The following is a 17566-nucleotide window of genomic DNA, read 5'->3' as shown; positions in this document are numbered from 1 at the left end:
GGGCGCATACATATGTAAAAATTTATCAATCTATACATTTTTAATACTTGAGCATTTTACGACATGTAAATTATACCTCAATGTTAAAAAAATGTAAAAGAGTCAAGGTACAGGGCCAATAAATGGAGCCTGGTTTCAAATGCAGATCATCTAACTCCAGACACCTATCTTCCCTAAACTATACAGTCTTGTGAATGTGAATCCAACACTCAGAATGAACAGGAACTTGAAATAAAAATGTCTGGCCACACTCATGGTAGTGGCTTAAAGACTTCCCTTCCAAGAGGTAACATTATAGCTTTAGTGCTATTAATCAGTCTTTTCTGTGTCCTCGGACTAGCCCAGCTGTTTTCAATATCCCCCTCTTTTCTGCCTTGGTTTTCCTGGAGCACATGCTGTAATAAATAATGGTTCATTTCATGCTAAGAGAGAGGGTTCTAAATCAATTTGCTAAGAATTACTCAGTAGGGGCCAATTCATAAATAGATCAATTTGCTGAATATGTCAAATTTATACTTTTTTGCTTTTTTTAAGTTTTCAGTGAAATTTTAGTAGACTAATTTTCACTTTCCTTCGCAGCAGCATTTTAAGAACTATTAAATTTGTAAAAAGCTAAGAGTTGTAGAGTGGTTTAGTCTTCTCATGAATATATTCCTCTTGAATATATTCAGCAAATGTGAATATATTCTTTAAAATAATTATATTCATGAATATATCCTCCTTATGAATAGATTCATGAATATATTCTTCTTTGCTCTATTGGGAAAACTTTTTAATACAGTTTAAAATTAATGAACATGAATATATTCATGCACGTTTTCATAGGTTTATATTCATATTCATGAGCTATGTTCTTGACCATATTGGGACATTTTTGAACCTGGTTTAAAAGTTAATGAAGATTAATATATTCATTAATAATATATTCATATTTTCATCAGCATATATTCATATTCATGGCCTATACTGTTGACCATATTGGGAAATTTTGAATTCAGTTTAAAATTTGATGACTATCAATAGATTTAAGAATTTATTCATAAGAATACACTCATATTCATTCCAGAAGTGTATACTTGCAAGGAAACTAATCCATCCAGGAAATTTAACCTTTGACAAAATGAACATTCCTTAAAGCAGTGCTAAGAAAAATATATTTGCTTATTTTTAGCAAATTGGCATACTTTCTTGTAGAAGGGCTTTTATCTCTAAGCACACATCAGGCCAAGGATTTACCCAGTGAAACTCAGTTAGGCATGTGACAGTGGTATCCCAGTATCTCTCACATCTCACAGGCTCTGTAACATCTGTTTTTCTTGTTTTTCTAAGACATTGATTTGGGATAGATCTAGAACTAACAGTTTTCTTTGCCTGAATGTAAGAACTTCTGGCAGTCCCATCAGTGATTATCACTTGCTACCTTCAAATACCATTTTGCTCTGTTTTTTAGGGTTGTTTTTCATCAGATTTTTTTTTCATTTAATTCTTTGATTTGGCTGCTCTGTTTCACTTAACTATTTTAATGTTAGAAGAAGATGTCTTTAACCCAATAAATAATATTTATCAAAAAACAAAACTTTGGGCCGGGTGCAGTAGTTCATGCCTGTAATCCTAGCATTCTGGGAGGCCGAGGCACAAAGAATGCTTGAGGTCAGGAGTTTGAGACCAGCTCTCAAGAGCAAGACCTGTCTCTACCAAAAACAGAAAAAATAAGCCAGGCACAGTGGCATAAATAAGCCTGTTGTCCCAGCTACTCAGGAGGCTGAGGCAGGAGGATTGCTTGAGCTGGAGCTTTGAGGCTGTAGTGTGCTATGATGACATCACTGTCCTCTAGCCAAGGGGACAAACCAAGACTCTGTCTTAAAAAAAAAAAAAAAAACAAAAACATAAAACTTTGAAACTGGAATAAGAGATTGCCATTAAAAATTTAAATAAGAATGTCTATTCTCATCATCATTCAGAACTGTTCTATATGTTCTAGCCTTTGGAAAAGAATAACAAAAGCAGCATTATTTCCAGATGATATGACTGTCTACCTAAAAAAAGAGTAATGGATTAAAAAAAATCAGAATAAACATAGACTATGAAATCCCAAATAGCTTAGAGATTTAAACAAAAATGAAAAGGACTATAAAAATAACTCCATAATTTAAAAATGTTTAAGGTATTTTTCTGTTTAAGTATGGTTAAAAATTTTAAATATGTAATATTTTTTATTACAATAATGTGATCACAGAAAACATTCTGGTGGGGCTTTCCCCCCTATTTTTCATAACCCCCACATAGAGTTAACAATTGTTAACATTTGGCCATATTTGCTTTATTTATCCATCTATGTATGTATACATATGTTTACATATGTAATTATACACACATACATACTTTCTTGCTAAACTATTTGAAAGTAAACTGCAGACATGATATTAATACATCATGGGTTTCTTTTTAAATGCAGGTTGTCTTCTTTTCCTATATTGCATTGCTACCTCCTTCCTCCTCTAATCCCCCTCCCCTACATTAGCACTCCCCTATCCAGGTAACCCATATTGGTAACCTAGTATATATCCTTCCACATTTATCCTATACTCCTATAATTACATATACACATATATTCATACATGCAGTATTGTCATTATTTAAAAAAAAATGAAATCATATGCATTTTTTCTGCATCTTGCTTTCCTTACTCAAACATACCTTAGAGACCTCCTTTAAAGTCAACTAATGTATTAATAACTATAATTTTGTTTTTAATAACTTTATTAAAATGTATCTCACATACCATAAATATACCTATTGAAAATCTACAATTTGGGCTGGGCATAGTGGCTCATGCCTGTAATCCTAGCACTTTGGGAGGCTGAGGCGGGAGGATTGCTGGAGCTCAGGAGTTCCAAATCAGCCTGAGCAAGAGCAAGACCCAGTCTCTACTAAAAATAGAAAGAAATTAGCCAAACAACTAAAAATAGAAAAAATTAGCCGAGTGTGGTGGCCCATGCCTGTAGTCCTGGCTACTCGGGAGGCTGAGCCAGGAGGATTGCTTGAGCCCAGGAATTTGTGAGGTATCAGGAAAAAACCAAAATATCCATTTAAAATTTATAATATTTAAATGCACAGGCACAGTGGCTCACTCCTATAATCCCAGCTACTCAGGAGACTGAGGTAGGAGGATCCCTTGAGCCTAGGAGGAGTTCAAGGCTGTACTGAGCTATGATCATGCCACTGCATTCCAGCCTGGGAGACAGAGTGAGATCCGATCTCAGAAAAAAAAAATTTACATTATAATGTTTTATTATAAAATACATAATTATTTCTCAATTTTGAAACAGTTCTGTGAACAGCCAGCCGAGTTTTGTTGCACTGATTTTTAAGAGATATTATGAGGGCCATGATCAAGAAAAGCAGCATTATAATTTTGTATAGTTCTTTATTATCATTTTAGTGTACAGCTAAATCCCATTATGAAGAATTCATGGACAGACTGCTGAAAGGTACACTAGCTTATCAAGGCACAGGCAAACCTATACCACATACAGTGGCATACCAGCGGACTGAAGGAACTCATCCCACTAGTGTCATGAAATGAGACTACTTGAATCCTGCCCCAGTTTTTGATGCTACAATCCAAACTCCAGAGCTGGGCTAACAAATGCTGTAGTAATCCTACCACTGTTTTATATACACATCAGAATCTTTTATTAAAACAGACTATACCCCTAGGAAACTGACAGGGAAATGATCACTCCAGCCCCCATTTTCTTGCATACCATGATATTTCCCAGTGATAGAAAGAATATGAGGTAGGAACTAGCCACTACCTATGGGCAAGAGCTATATTAGAAAAAATAAATTTTCCTCTGGCTTAAAAAAGGAAAAAAAATGTTCCTTTGAATGTCTCTCTAAATGTTAAGTTAAAAAGAAAAGTATAATTTATTTTATTTTTTTAAAAAAAGAAAAGGCTTCACTAAAAGATTTAAATGCATCTACCTTTAATTGTGCTACCCTTGCAAATGATTTGAAGACTGGAATAGGTCATTTGTAAATCATAACCTTCCATATATGACCCATCCAGAGGACACCAATAGACATCAACCTGCAAAAACCACTCTGCCACTTCCAAGCCTGAGTTATGAACTCAATTCACCTCCTCCTCAACGACAGAGGCTAAAAAAAAATTAGAAGCAGCTAGACAATGCTAGGTATTTTTAATCCTAACAGTCTCCCCAAGGTATCTATTGAGGCCATCAGTCTCCTATGGGAGGAATGTGAGGCTGTCCTTCACAATGAGGTCCAATAGTACCCAGGACAGGCAGCAGCAGAGCCAGGGCCAGTGCACATGCTCTGCTCCACAAGCTTTAGGGTTCTCAGTCTCCAACTCTATGCCACTTGAGCTGACATTAGTCAAGTCATGGTTTCACTACAACAACACTGAATTTGTATGTATAACTGAAGTAAAAATCCATTTGATCCAGATTTTTAAAAAAGAGTTAAGTCTAAAAAATTTTTTATACTTTAAAGATTATTATTATCAAAATAAGAACTGGTTCACCAGTTCATCAGTGGAAAAAACCTATTGGAACTATGGAATATATTTTCAAAAGACGTTTTGACTTTAGTATCTAGAATGAAACAAACAAGTTAGCTTCTTCTCCCTAAGCTTAAAAAAAGCCTCCATTTTCCTCATTAAAGAAATAATACATGCCAGTTTATTTTTTAATTAGAAAATAACAGAAAAGCAGCGTCACACTACCTAATAGATATTCGCTGTTAACATTTTGGTATTTTTCCTTCTAGTCTTTTATTTGTACTCAGGATCACTGCTGGTTTCCTTTTAAACAAAGGTAAAATCAAACTAAATATACCTATTCACATACTGTTATCTTAAGCATTTTCTATGTTGCACAATCACATGTTATATGTTATTTCATCAGCTGTAACTCAGAATAAGCTGAACATAAAATATATAATGGAATTACTGACAGTTTCATAACAGTTTCTAAAATATTTAGTTAGAGACAAACATATTAAGAATTCCAGGCTTCTAAAAGCTAAACTTAATTTCTGGCAAGCATGACTGGTAATTATAACCAAAAGCCAAATATTGTGAAGTCCTTTTTTTAGACTAAGCAATCTTACCACTCAGCATATATAATCACTGAAACACTTCCAGCATAATGATATCTTCAGCTACTGGCAACCATAAATGTCCCTGAAAGCCAGAGAAATATAAAAATTCCCCAATATGATTTGCAAAGCGAAAGTTGTATCTGCAAAAACTGAAAGTATAAAACTGTGGTCATAAATACAATATTTACCAGAGAAAATTCATAATAATATATATTTTCACCCATGAGAAATAGCTATATAAGTCATCACAAAAAGTAAAACTGATTCAAAATTGATGAAAATTTAATCTATTCAATAGTCTGAGTCCCTACAAGTACACTGAAGTATTTTCAAATTCTGTGTGAAATCAGAGGGGAAATTATTTAAATTTTTAAAACTAGATACTTCAGCACCTAGCTGTACCAGAAAATAAGGAAATGTTCAAAAAACAAACTGATGGGAGTACACCAAAGAGACACAGGAGCCAACTCAAAGAACTCCTGATGGCTAAAGCTGGAACAATTTGAGCAATAAAACAAAGCAGTATGAATTCTAACTCAAAGTATAAGGTAAATTTCCATGAGTCCATATAGATAAAAATGATTATTGATATAAATATATGGGAAAAACAGACACTACTATACAGAAGAATTCCAAACAACTTATGTAAATACTGCCTCCTCAAGAAGGCGGAACACAGCTCCTCACCCCTTCAATGTGGGCTGCACATGGTGATGTCCTTCCAAAAAGGTGGGGAAAGAGTACTTTATAGTGTATTAAACCTGACAAACACTACCCCTGCCAAGTGCTCAAGGCATCAACAGTGATAATTCATGTTGATAGCGTGTACTGTTGATATCATGTAGTAAGAATGGCACTTTACTTCTGTGGTCTTACTCCCAAGAACCCATAATCCTCATCTATTCTATGAGAAAAATATCAGACAAACACAAATTGAAGGGAATTTGCATTCTCTAGAATACCTCACCAGTACTCCTTAAAACCATCAAGGTCATCAAAAACAATGAGGATCTAAAACACTGCTATAGCTCAAGGGAGCCTAAGAGAGCATAATGTTTGAATGTAATGTGGTACCATGGCTGAGATCCTAGACAGAAAAAAAGATACTAGGTAAAAACTAAGAAATCTGAATTAAGTATGGACTTCAGTTAATAACAATGTATCAATATTGGTTCATTAATTATAACAGCTGTATCACACTAATGTTAAGATGTTAACAATAGGGGAACTGGGTGTGGGGCATATGCAAACTTTCTGAACTGGCTTTACAACTTTTCTGTAATTCTAAAACTATTCTAGAAATTAAAGTCTATATATTAATATAATACATACTATATATGCATTGAAATGAATGTATGGTATAAGTAGATAATACACACATACACACATCTAAATTCTAAGAACTCAGGGACTTTGTTTTGTTCACTAGTATACTCCATTGACAGACCATCTCCTGGTACTCAATAAATATTTTTGGAATGAATAAATGAACACATGTTTTATGACACTGATTTTATTTCTATAATTCTTCATTATTCTTTTTTATTCCTGTAATTCCATTTACAAAAACTTTTAGAAAGGAAAAGCATCACCTAATATTGGTCAAGAAAGAAACATTCATTAACAGATCCATTCAACAAATATTTATTATACCTCTACTGTAATTCAGAAACTATACTGGATACTAGGGACTCAAAAATAAATAAAAACATGAAATAAACAGTTTAATTGTGAGAGAGGAAGTTGAGGATCTAGCTGATACACAGATGATAATGACATTAAATGGTTAAGTATGAGGTACCTGCTTTGGCTATCATGGGAGACTATACCAGGAGCACCCTAACCCTGTCTGCATGGAAAAGGGCAAAGGATTCATGAGCAGAGAAAGGCAAGCAGACCCAAAACAACTGATGTGTAGGGAGATGGGGGAAAAAGTCTGTCACCCAGGGCACTAAGTGCAAGGCAAAGCATATTGATGGCTGGTGCTTAGAAGGCAAAGTGGTACTTGACCATCAGGAGGTCTGGGGAGTCACTCAGGCGTTTTAAGGAGGGCAGTGAGATGGATAAGGTAAGACAGGTGATTTCAATCAATCACATGTCTCTGGGGAAATAGGGAAGCAGAGATTGGGCAGAATGATCAGTATGAAGTTGTGGGAGATCAGGCAAAGATGGGGAATAGGGGAGAGAGATTATATGTATTTAGGAGGTAACAGAGGCAGACTTTGCAATTATTGAATATTAGATGGCCATGACTCTTAACTCATTTTTCCATTTCACCCCTTGCCCTCTTCAAACCATTCCCCCAGTCCCCCAACAGACAAAATTATCTTTGGAAAGCATAAAGCAGATCATTTCACCCCTGGTTTAAAACCTTCCATTGGCTTCCCATTAAATATTCCAAAGCTAAACTCCGTAGTGTGGGCTCCAAAAGACAACATAACCAAGTTCCTACTTTCTTCTCCAACTTTATCTTATGCTACCCTCCTCTAGCCACATCGCTTCTTTTCTTTCAATTCCTTAAAAATATCAAGTTCCTTCTTGTTTTAGAGTCATTCCTTTTGCTAAAATACTCTTTCTCCTATTTGTTCCATGGATCTCAAATGTTACTTCTCAAGAGGACCACCTAAAGAAAAGGTCCCAATTACTCTCCATCACAACATCCTGTTTCTTTCTCTACACTTAATTTGCAAGTACAGCTGATTCTTATTTGTGGTAGTTACTTTTATAAAGTCACTGCAAACACTGAGTAAGTGAATACTTAACCTTTACTCCTAGAGGAAATACAGGGTAAGGTTCCTACAAACCTCTGGTCATAACATTTTCACCAACCAATCAATGTATAACCTTGTTTTATGTGTGTTTCTATTTAAAGACACCTTATTCAGTATAGATGTTGATTCACTAATTGTTGATTCACTAATATTGAATTAATGGCTAACGGCACTGTAAGGCAAGCCTCAACAAAGCTTACCTAACACAAGCATTTTCTTCATAGGACACATCACAGTATTCTTACACTCAGGAACTCCAGAGAACATGTTAGCACTACACTGGGAACCACTGTTATCAGCAAAACTGCCAACAAAAAATACAAAAATGCAAAAAAATGTGGCACTAAACAGATGACAAAAAAGATACTCTTGTATAAAACAATAAGGCAGTGTTGCCTTGTTCAATCTCAGATGGGAATGCACATGCATCAGGTGACTCAAATCTCCAAAGAGTGTACATGTCCACAAATGACTGCAAAAATGCTCAGAGTACTGATTTGGAGGTTACAAATTAATTTTAGCAAATACATAGATTCACAAATACAGACTCTATAAATAATGAGGGTCAACTGTATTTGATTACCACTATATGCTTTACAATTTATAAACCCACAAGGACAGGGGAGGGGCTAAGAATGTCCATTGTCCCAGCATCTGGCACACAGTAGACATTCAATAAACATTTGAGAATAAATAAATATATGAATGTCCATCAGGCAGATAAATAAGCACAAAGAGCAATCATTGGACAAACTTAAGATAAAATGAAGACATGTTAAATAACCATGGATGTGATAATTGGTGGAAAACTATGTGAACAAAGCACTACAATAGAAAATTATAGGGGGACTTAATTAGGATGGTCAGGGAAGGCCTTTCTGAAATAGTGATTCTTAAATTGAGAACTGAGAAATGGAAAGGACCTAGTTATTGAAGCAAAAGTATGTAGAAAATTCCAGGCAAAGAGAACAATAAGTGTAAAGGTGCTAAAGTAGGAAAGTGTCTTAATGCCTAAACAATACTATTTGAAAGTTAAGATGAAAGGTTGGTACCTACACATTAATGGCTGAATACGTTCATCATAAACACCTTCCAGGCTTGTAGAAGCAGTAACTTCAACCTGTTCAGCACCTCCCAGAGCTGTACAAAGATTCCTTTCTCAAAACCCTCTAAAGCACCTTACACAAATACAGACACTGCTATGGTTTCAATGTCTTCCCCCTCCAAAACTCATGTTGAAATTTAATTGCCAATGTAACAGTATTAACAGGTGGGACCTTTAAGAGCTGATTAGGGGCCGGGCGCGGGCGCTCACGCCTGTAATCCTAGCACTCTGGGAGGCCGAGCCAGGCGGATTGCTTGAGGTCAGGAGTTCGAAACCAGCCTGAGCAAGAGCGAGACTCCCATCTCTACTATAAATAGAAAGAAATTAATTGGCCAACTAACATATATATATATATAATTAGCCGGGCATGGTGGCGTATGCCTGTAGTCCCAGCTGCTCAGGAGGCTGAGGCAGCAGGATCACTTGAGCCCAGGAGTTTAAGGTTGCTGTGAGCCAGGCTGACGCCACGGTACTCACTCTAGCCTGGGCAACAAAGTGAGACTCTGTCTCAAAAAAAAAAAAAAAAAAAAAAAGCTGATTAGGCCATGAGGGTTCCACCCTAATAGGTTTGATTAGTGTCCTTATAAAAGGGTAAGTTTGTCCCTCTCTTGCTCTTTATCACCTTCTGCCCTCTCACCTTCCAACCTTGTCAGATGCCGGCACCTTGATACTAGACTTCCCAGCATCCAGAACTGGAAGCCAATAAACTTCTGTTCATTATAAATTACCTAGTCTCAGGTATTGTGTTACAGCAGCACAAAATAGACTAAGACAGACACCAAGACTCCTGAGAGTCAATGATTAGGATTAGAATTTATTAATGGGGATACGCCAGAATAAAGAACATAAAAGGACCTTTCCAACTTGTCTCACTTCCAAGGGCCCTAAAATCTGTCCTATTCCTTCTCTTCTGTGCTCACCCAGATTCAATAAATTGCAAATTTGTTTATATTTTGGTTATGCAATGTAATAAGATTACAAAACAGTAACAATAATCAAGGATACAATGTGGCTTTTCTCATTCAGAGGAAGTAAAACTATGGAATCCTATGAGGATTAGGAAATTACATAAAAAAGAAATATGTAATAATTTCCCCTTCATATAATAGGTACTAGACAAAATTACTTTTACATATGAATAATTGCAGCAGTAAACACTGATAAAACAGGAGTAATGGCATCATTAGGAATAGTAAAATTATTCGGGCAATGAACAGACCACTGGTGGTCCCCAGAATCAGTCTACTTCCACCATTACAGGGAACATACCATTATGAATAAATGAAAACCACAGGATATGCTCATTTTCCCAAGATTTGTATGCTTAATAGAGAGGTCAACTGCTGTGGATTCCAGGACAGCAGAATGTATTCTAGTGTTTATGGTCCTGAGAGGATGGGTAGTGCTTTACTGATGAGAAATTGGAGCAAAGAAGAGGAAATGTGTTAAATGTCAACTCATAGCAAGCCAGGTACAAACGCTCTCTGATTAGTCAGTATATAAAACATATACCTGAACCTTTGCTTGATGAAACAATCTCTGACACACCAGTTAAAGACTCAACGTGCATTGAGACTTATATACAATGTGTAGTAATGACCAATGGAAGGAATTCTAGGGAAACAAGTGGCAAGACTATTCCAGGAGCCTGAGGTCCAAAGATTAAGTAAATCAACTGGTTTAAGATGGTAAATAAACCAGTTTAAATAGTAATACAAATCAGGATTTTATCATAAAAACAATGTTTACATAGAATAATTAGGTTGTCAGGCCACAAAAAAAATCTCATTTAGCCCACTCTGCTGACCAGAAGTATAGGACTAATATTGCTACCTAACACAGCCAACTAGAATTTTATTATATCCATGAGAAAATGCAATCCTAGTTTATAACAGTGGCAAGCCTTGATTCCTTTGGAGGCATAAGAGTGATACCCACAGCAACCATAGGTAGATTTCCAGAGCTGCACTATGATCATTAAAGACTTGCCAATCTTTTATTGACAGTGGTTATATTTAAAATAATTAAACATAATTAAAAATTCAGTTCCTTACCAGGGCACATTCCAAGTGTTCAAGAGCCATGTGGCTAGTGGCTATCATATCAGACAGTACAGAAAGAAAGCATTCCTATCATTGCAGAAAGTTCTACTGGATAGCACTGCTCTCTTTACAAAGGAAGGTTTCTCACTTTTCTATAGCATCATAAAAGAAAGCAGCTATGGCTGACTGGTGGTGATGGCAGCACAACAATGTGAATATACTTAATGCCACTGAACTGTATACTTAAAAATGGTTAAGATAGTAAATTTTATGTTATGAACTTTTTTTTAAAAGGCAGCTCTCTCAGTTACACTCTCCATAAATTCCAAGGGATGGGACAAACTGTAACTGGTCACTAAACAAGACCCATTCAAGTATGGAGCATGCCAAAGCCAAGAATTTTTAAGTGATCATAAGTACGCAAAAAAGAGACAATTCCCATAGTCCAGTTTTGCCTGTGCTTTGGTTTTCTAAGTTTTCACATGTCCTTGGTTGGGCCTTAGATCCCCCCACATTTTAACAGTGCTACAACCAGAACCCCTTCTCAAATCTCCCACAAAACTCTCTCCTTCAGAGCTGGGTTAACCCCTTGAAACTCTAACATCAGTGCCACTGGTGACATCTTGTTGGCTTTTGGATATGTGGAAATATGGATGGTAAACAATTGATCAACATAAAAAAAGGGCTGAAATTAACAGCAGAAATAAGATGGCCCCACCCCATCTTATTTCTTATTGGGGTATCCATACACATACTCCAAAATCTCATCCTTTAGAAATTTGACTAAAAGAGATAAATATATTTGCTAGAAGAAGAGCAGCAAAAGCCTTGTGTATATGTGGGAGTGGAGTGGGGAGAACAGGAAACAATGACCCCAAAGTCAGAATAACTCGAAATCTCTGCAATTGTGCTTAATCACCTACAAATCTCTCTGTGTCCTCAGGTATGAAATCTTAACTCAAGAGTCCTGTCTTAAATCATTTCTGGGGTTTGCATATGATGTAGGCTCCCCGTTTGGGGCATATTTGATGTATGAAGTGACTTCTAGGAATACAACTCCTCATGTAAACAGTGTCTCTCCACCCATGAGGTCAAAGAGTAAAAGCAAGTCACCTGAATGCAAGCCAAAACTACCTTTTCTACGGCTTCCAAAAGCGTTAACATAACGTGAGGAAATTCTAGGCCAAAGACGAGATCTGGTAAATGGCTTAAATTTCATTTAATCCAGGGCAAATCTAAAACCACATGTCTGCTGGTTGGTGCTTTAAAATCAACACATCCAATAATCCAGGTATCTGAAAAACCTCTGCATCCTGAAAGGACTATCCTCCATTCCTAGCATCTGAATCTAATGTCACTTCTCAAATTAGTTGTCAAGTGCAAAAATGAAATGTTTCTGGAGGTGGCTGTGATGATGGGTAGTTATGATGGTAGGTAGCTTGTGCTGTGAGTGGAAAAGACATTGCCCAGCTATCATCACACAGGCCTGTACCTTGCTAATCCAGTCTATCCATACCTGTTAACTGGGGCAGGTATTCCCACCATCTGCTCTAAAAGCAATCTGAGCCATGTGGATTCAAACTTCCACTCCCCTATTGTAATCAAGGGGCAGACATTGGAGGCAGTGCCACTAGGGGTTAGCCAAGACCTCCTTAATTAGGGGTTTAGTACATTCATCTTGCCTAGCTTTAGTCCCAAGGCTGGGTAAGGGGGCTGAGCTTCATGGCCATAACCAAGAATAAAGCCCTAAATAAGTAGATATGGTAAGTGTAAATAAGGAAACTGGTCCCAACTGGGTCAATGAGGGTAGGGTCCAAGGTCATGGCAAGCAATGAGAATAACTGCACACATAAAGCCAGGCATATCCTTGGTGTGGAACCTAGGAGGGAATCATGCCCCTTCAAAGGCACCAGGATAGGTGCCTTGGTATGGGAACTGGAGAGATACCAAATGTGACTCGGGTGACAGGAAAGTAGACCCAGAGCTAGTTAGAGATGGGAGAGATATTAAACAAACAGGATGAGGTAAGACTTGGGTGTTATTGGACAGCAGTATTAGGGATAAAGCACTAAAAAATATGAGACCTCTTATCTGCAAAATGAAATATTAGAGGATAACAAAGATGGTTTACAGTTTCTTAGGGAAAGGTTCTTTAAAATCAGAATTCTATGCCCAGCAGTGATCATTCAAGTGTGTGGAGAAAAGTAAAGACATTTCATTTAAGGAAGGGTACATAAGGGCATAAAGTAATCAGCCCAAAACACTTTTACATGAGGGAGAATAGAGAATGTATTCTAGTGATATAAAAACTAAACTGGAATAAAAATTCAAGGCAGATATAAAAAAATCACAATAACACAATTAAACCTGAATATATAAATTTTTTTCCAAAACAGAATATATATTCTTTTCCAATGCCCACAGAACATTTTTCACATTATCATGCAATATGTCACAAAGAAAATCTCAAAATTCCAAAAAGCAAAAATCATATAGGCAATATTTATGATCAAAATGCAATAAAGGGGCCGGGCGCTGTGGCTCACGCCTGTAATCCTAGCTCTTGGGAGGCCGAGGCGGGCGGATTGTTCAAGGTCAGGAGTTCAAAACCACCCTGAGCAAGAGCGAGACCCCGTCTCTACTATAAATAGAAAGAAATTAATTGGCCAACTGATATATATAGAAAAAATTAGCCGGGCATGGTGGCGCATGCCTGTAGTCCCAGCTACTCGGGAGGCTGAGGCAGAAGGATCACTCGAGCCCAGGAGTTTGAGGTTGCTGTGAGCTAGGCTGATGCCACAGCACTCACTCTAGCCTGGACAACAAAGCGAGACTCTGTCTCAAAAAAAAAAAAAAAAAATGCAATAAAGGGGCTGAGCACAGTGGCTCACACCTACAATCCTAGCACTCTGGGAGGCTGAGGTAGGAGGATTGCTTGAAGCCAGGAGTTCAAGAGCAGCCTGAACAAGAATGAGATCCATCTAGACAAAAAATAGAAAAAGTAGCTGGGCATGGTAGTGTGCATCTGTAGTCCCAGCTACTTGGGAGGCTAAGGCAGGAGGATCGCTTTAGCACAGTTATTGGAGGTTGCAATGAACCATGATGATGCCACTGCACCCTTGCCCAGGTGACAGAGCGAGATCCTGTCTCCTAAAAAAAGCAATAAAACTCAACATATTTTAGTTAATTTTTAACTAAAAATTAAAGAAGAAATCTTTTTCAAAATACTATTCTAAATAATATAGACTATTTAGAAACATAAGACACTGCAACATTAAAACCCAAGGAGAACAGACAAATCAAGGGACACAGGAAGATGGAATGTCTTATATGCTTTTATTAGAAAATTTTTAAAAGACTGAAAAACAAATCAAGTAAATATTAAACCCAATAAAGTTGTAACATGTTAAAATAAAAGAAATTAGAAAAAAGGGCCTATAAGATGAAGAAATTAAAGAAACAGAAAACAAAATAAACAAAGAGATGGCATAGATTGCATCATGAAGAAAAAAAGATCAAATATAAACATCATTCATTTAGCACTTCCTAACTCCAAGTACTGTATGCCAGGTGCTAGGGATATGTTTCATATGCTGAAAAGGACCAACATATGCTGTCTGGATTCAAACCACAGATGGTCTGAAAAGGATTCCTAGAAGAAAAACTCAGGACATCAGTATTTCTACAATAGCTTCTATTTTTATTCTTTATATTTTGACTTTGTTCTTACTGGAAACTAAAAATTAACATTTATTTGTATTCAATATTTTCCTGATGGTCTAGATCTCCTCTTTTAGAATCGCCTACAGTACACAGATACAGTGAAAAATCCATGTACTTCTCACAGTTTCAACATCCTGTTCATTTGCCTGCTTCCTTTATCATTCCCCTATCTATAGTTTAAATTTGAGGATGTTAATTTACACAGAATACCACCATAGCTCTTCCTGTACAATAGTTAACCTAGGACCAATATATCCACTCCTTTGGTGTCTAGAGTATCATGCAGATGGTGGTAAAAGCATCAGGCATGTGCTGTTGCTTTATCAGATACAATAAATAATACACAACTAATACAATATATCAATTTCATTCTGTCTCTAGTTATTTGATACTATACAACATTCATTATCTTATCTAAAACTGAAGGTAGTAATTCTACTCAAAGCCAGTGCTAAAGACTGAATTAGAAAATCATAAGCAGTAATATGCACATAGCATGTTTATCTATCTTTGTCTTTTCTATTTTCCATCTTAAATGTTTTGGAAATGTAATAGCAATTTAATTTGTTGACTTTTTTCAACTAATCAATCTAATCAATCAAACCAAGTGTAAAATGACAACTATTTCCACTTTGCCATTTTTCCAAACACACAAAACTTAAGAATTCTTTGATCTCAATTAAAATGACATATCATCGAAGGGACTGAACCCCCTCTTTTCTATTATACTGGTCCACTTCCTGCAATATTATATAATTAGGAAAAAGAGACAAGGTGAGGTATTTGTATCAGCACTTACTGAAATACTAATTAAATGCTATAATAATAAGAACAGCTACATGAACATAATCCAGTGGGGTCAAATTAATACAATATAGTTATTGTTTGTTTTATCAGAAACAAGTTGGTACAAAAATGTCTTTGAACTCCAAAAGGTACATCAGCATTTCTCATTTTTATGACTTGCAGCAACAATAATCTGCTGGAAATGCCTCAGAGAACTGAAGGATTTAGAATTTATTTTCATGATCACCATGCCTCTCTCACACAATAGTTATTAATTCAATAATCACTGAGCAACTATGTACCAGCAATAAAGAAAGCAAACCTGTGTATATTAATGTTGAGAGACATTAAAGTCTCTGAGACATTAAAGTCTCTGAAAGTCTAAAAGTCATCTACATTTGTCTTTGATATGGCTTTAGTTATTGAGAAATTATATTTAAATACTAGAGTATGTGATGTCCTGGTGATAACCAACACGTAAAAACTAAAACTTTCCAGTGTATCCTGACAATAGCTTGGGAAAGCTATGAGCACAAGTTCAGACATCATAAAGAAACATCCAATTTATGTTATTAAATAAATCTCCTATTCGTCTGATAATAGCACACATTAGTAAAAACCTCATGATGTTTTACAGAGAAATTATGAACTAAAAACAGCAAAAACAAGGCTGGTTCCAAAAGCCAGCCAATACTGTTAATTCTTTTTTTAGTTTCCCAAAAGTTTAATTTCTACTGTCATCTGCTTAGTAATGAGCTATATGTCCAAAGCACGTGGGACTTTTTTGTTTGTTTCTTGTTTTTTTTTAATAGACAGGGTCTCATGTCACCCAGGCTGGAGTGCAGTGGCCCAATTATAGTTCACTGAAGCCTCTAACTCTGGGGCTCAAGTGATCCTCCCATCTCAGCCTCTCATGTAGCTGGGACTAGAGGTGTGCCATCATGGTCGGCTAACTTTTTAAAAAAAATTTTGTAGGCTGGGCGAGGTGGCTCACACCTGTAATCCTAGCACTCTGGAAGGCCGAGGTGGGAGGACTGCTCAAGGTCAGGAGTTCGAAACCAGCCTGAGCAAGAGCAAGATCCCATCTCTACTAAAAATAGAAAGAAATTAATTGGCCAACTAAAAATATATAGAAAAAATTAACTAGGCATGGTGGCACATGCCTGTAAGTCCCAGCTACTCAGGAGGTAGAGGCGGAGGCAGGAGGATTGCTTGAGCCCAGGAGTTTGAGGTTGCTGTGAGCTAGGCTGATGCCATGGAACTCTAGCCCAGGCAACAGAGCCAGACTCTGCCTCAAAAAAATTTTTTTTGTAGAGATAGAGTCTTGCTATGTTGCTTCTGCTGCTCTTGAACTCCTGGTCTCAAGCAATCCTCCTGCCTCATCATCCCAAAGTTCTGGGATTACAGGCATGAATCATCACATCAGGCCCTATGTTACTTTTTTAAAAAATGCCTTTATTAGGATATAATTTAAATACAATGAATTGTACATATTTTAAATGTACAATTTGATAAGTTTTGACATATGTAAAAAATAGCCATGAAACCATGATCAAAAAAATGAACATATACATTACTACCAAATGTTTCCTTAAGAACCTTTGTAATTCTTCTCTCCCACTCCCCCACCCACTTCCCTCTCAAGGCAACCACTTATCTATCCAGCTCTACAAATCAGCTTGCATTTTCTAGAGTTACAAATAAATAGAATCATATCATATATACTCTTTGGCCTGGTTTCTTTCACTCAACATAAACATTTTAAGAATCATCTATATTACTGAGTATACTAATAGCTCATTCTTTACAGTTTTCTTTGTGGGAAGGTTTTTTAACTACAAATTCAATTTCTACAATATTAATAGGTATAGGACTACTCAGACTTCTATTTCTTCTTAAGTGAGTTTTGGTGGTTTGTGTCGTTCATGAAATTTATCCATTTTGTATAATTAGTTGTCACATTTACTGCCATAAGGTTGTTTATAATAGTCTTATCCTTTTAGTATTTGTAG

General features: G+C 36.4%; 1 protein-coding gene across 2 annotated transcripts in view; it reads right to left on the bottom strand.

Annotated features, from left to right (window-relative positions):
• Window positions 1-17566, bottom strand: part of KIAA1958 (KIAA1958 ortholog) — a 176486-nt gene that overhangs the window by 138329 nt on the left and 20591 nt on the right. The window lies entirely within an intron of this gene.

This window comes from Microcebus murinus, chromosome 12 (genome assembly GCF_040939455.1).
Source record: "Microcebus murinus isolate Inina chromosome 12, M.murinus_Inina_mat1.0, whole genome shotgun sequence".
NCBI classification, from domain to species: domain Eukaryota; kingdom Metazoa; phylum Chordata; class Mammalia; order Primates; family Cheirogaleidae; genus Microcebus; species Microcebus murinus.
This window is presented reverse-complemented; position numbering and strand designations above follow the sequence as displayed.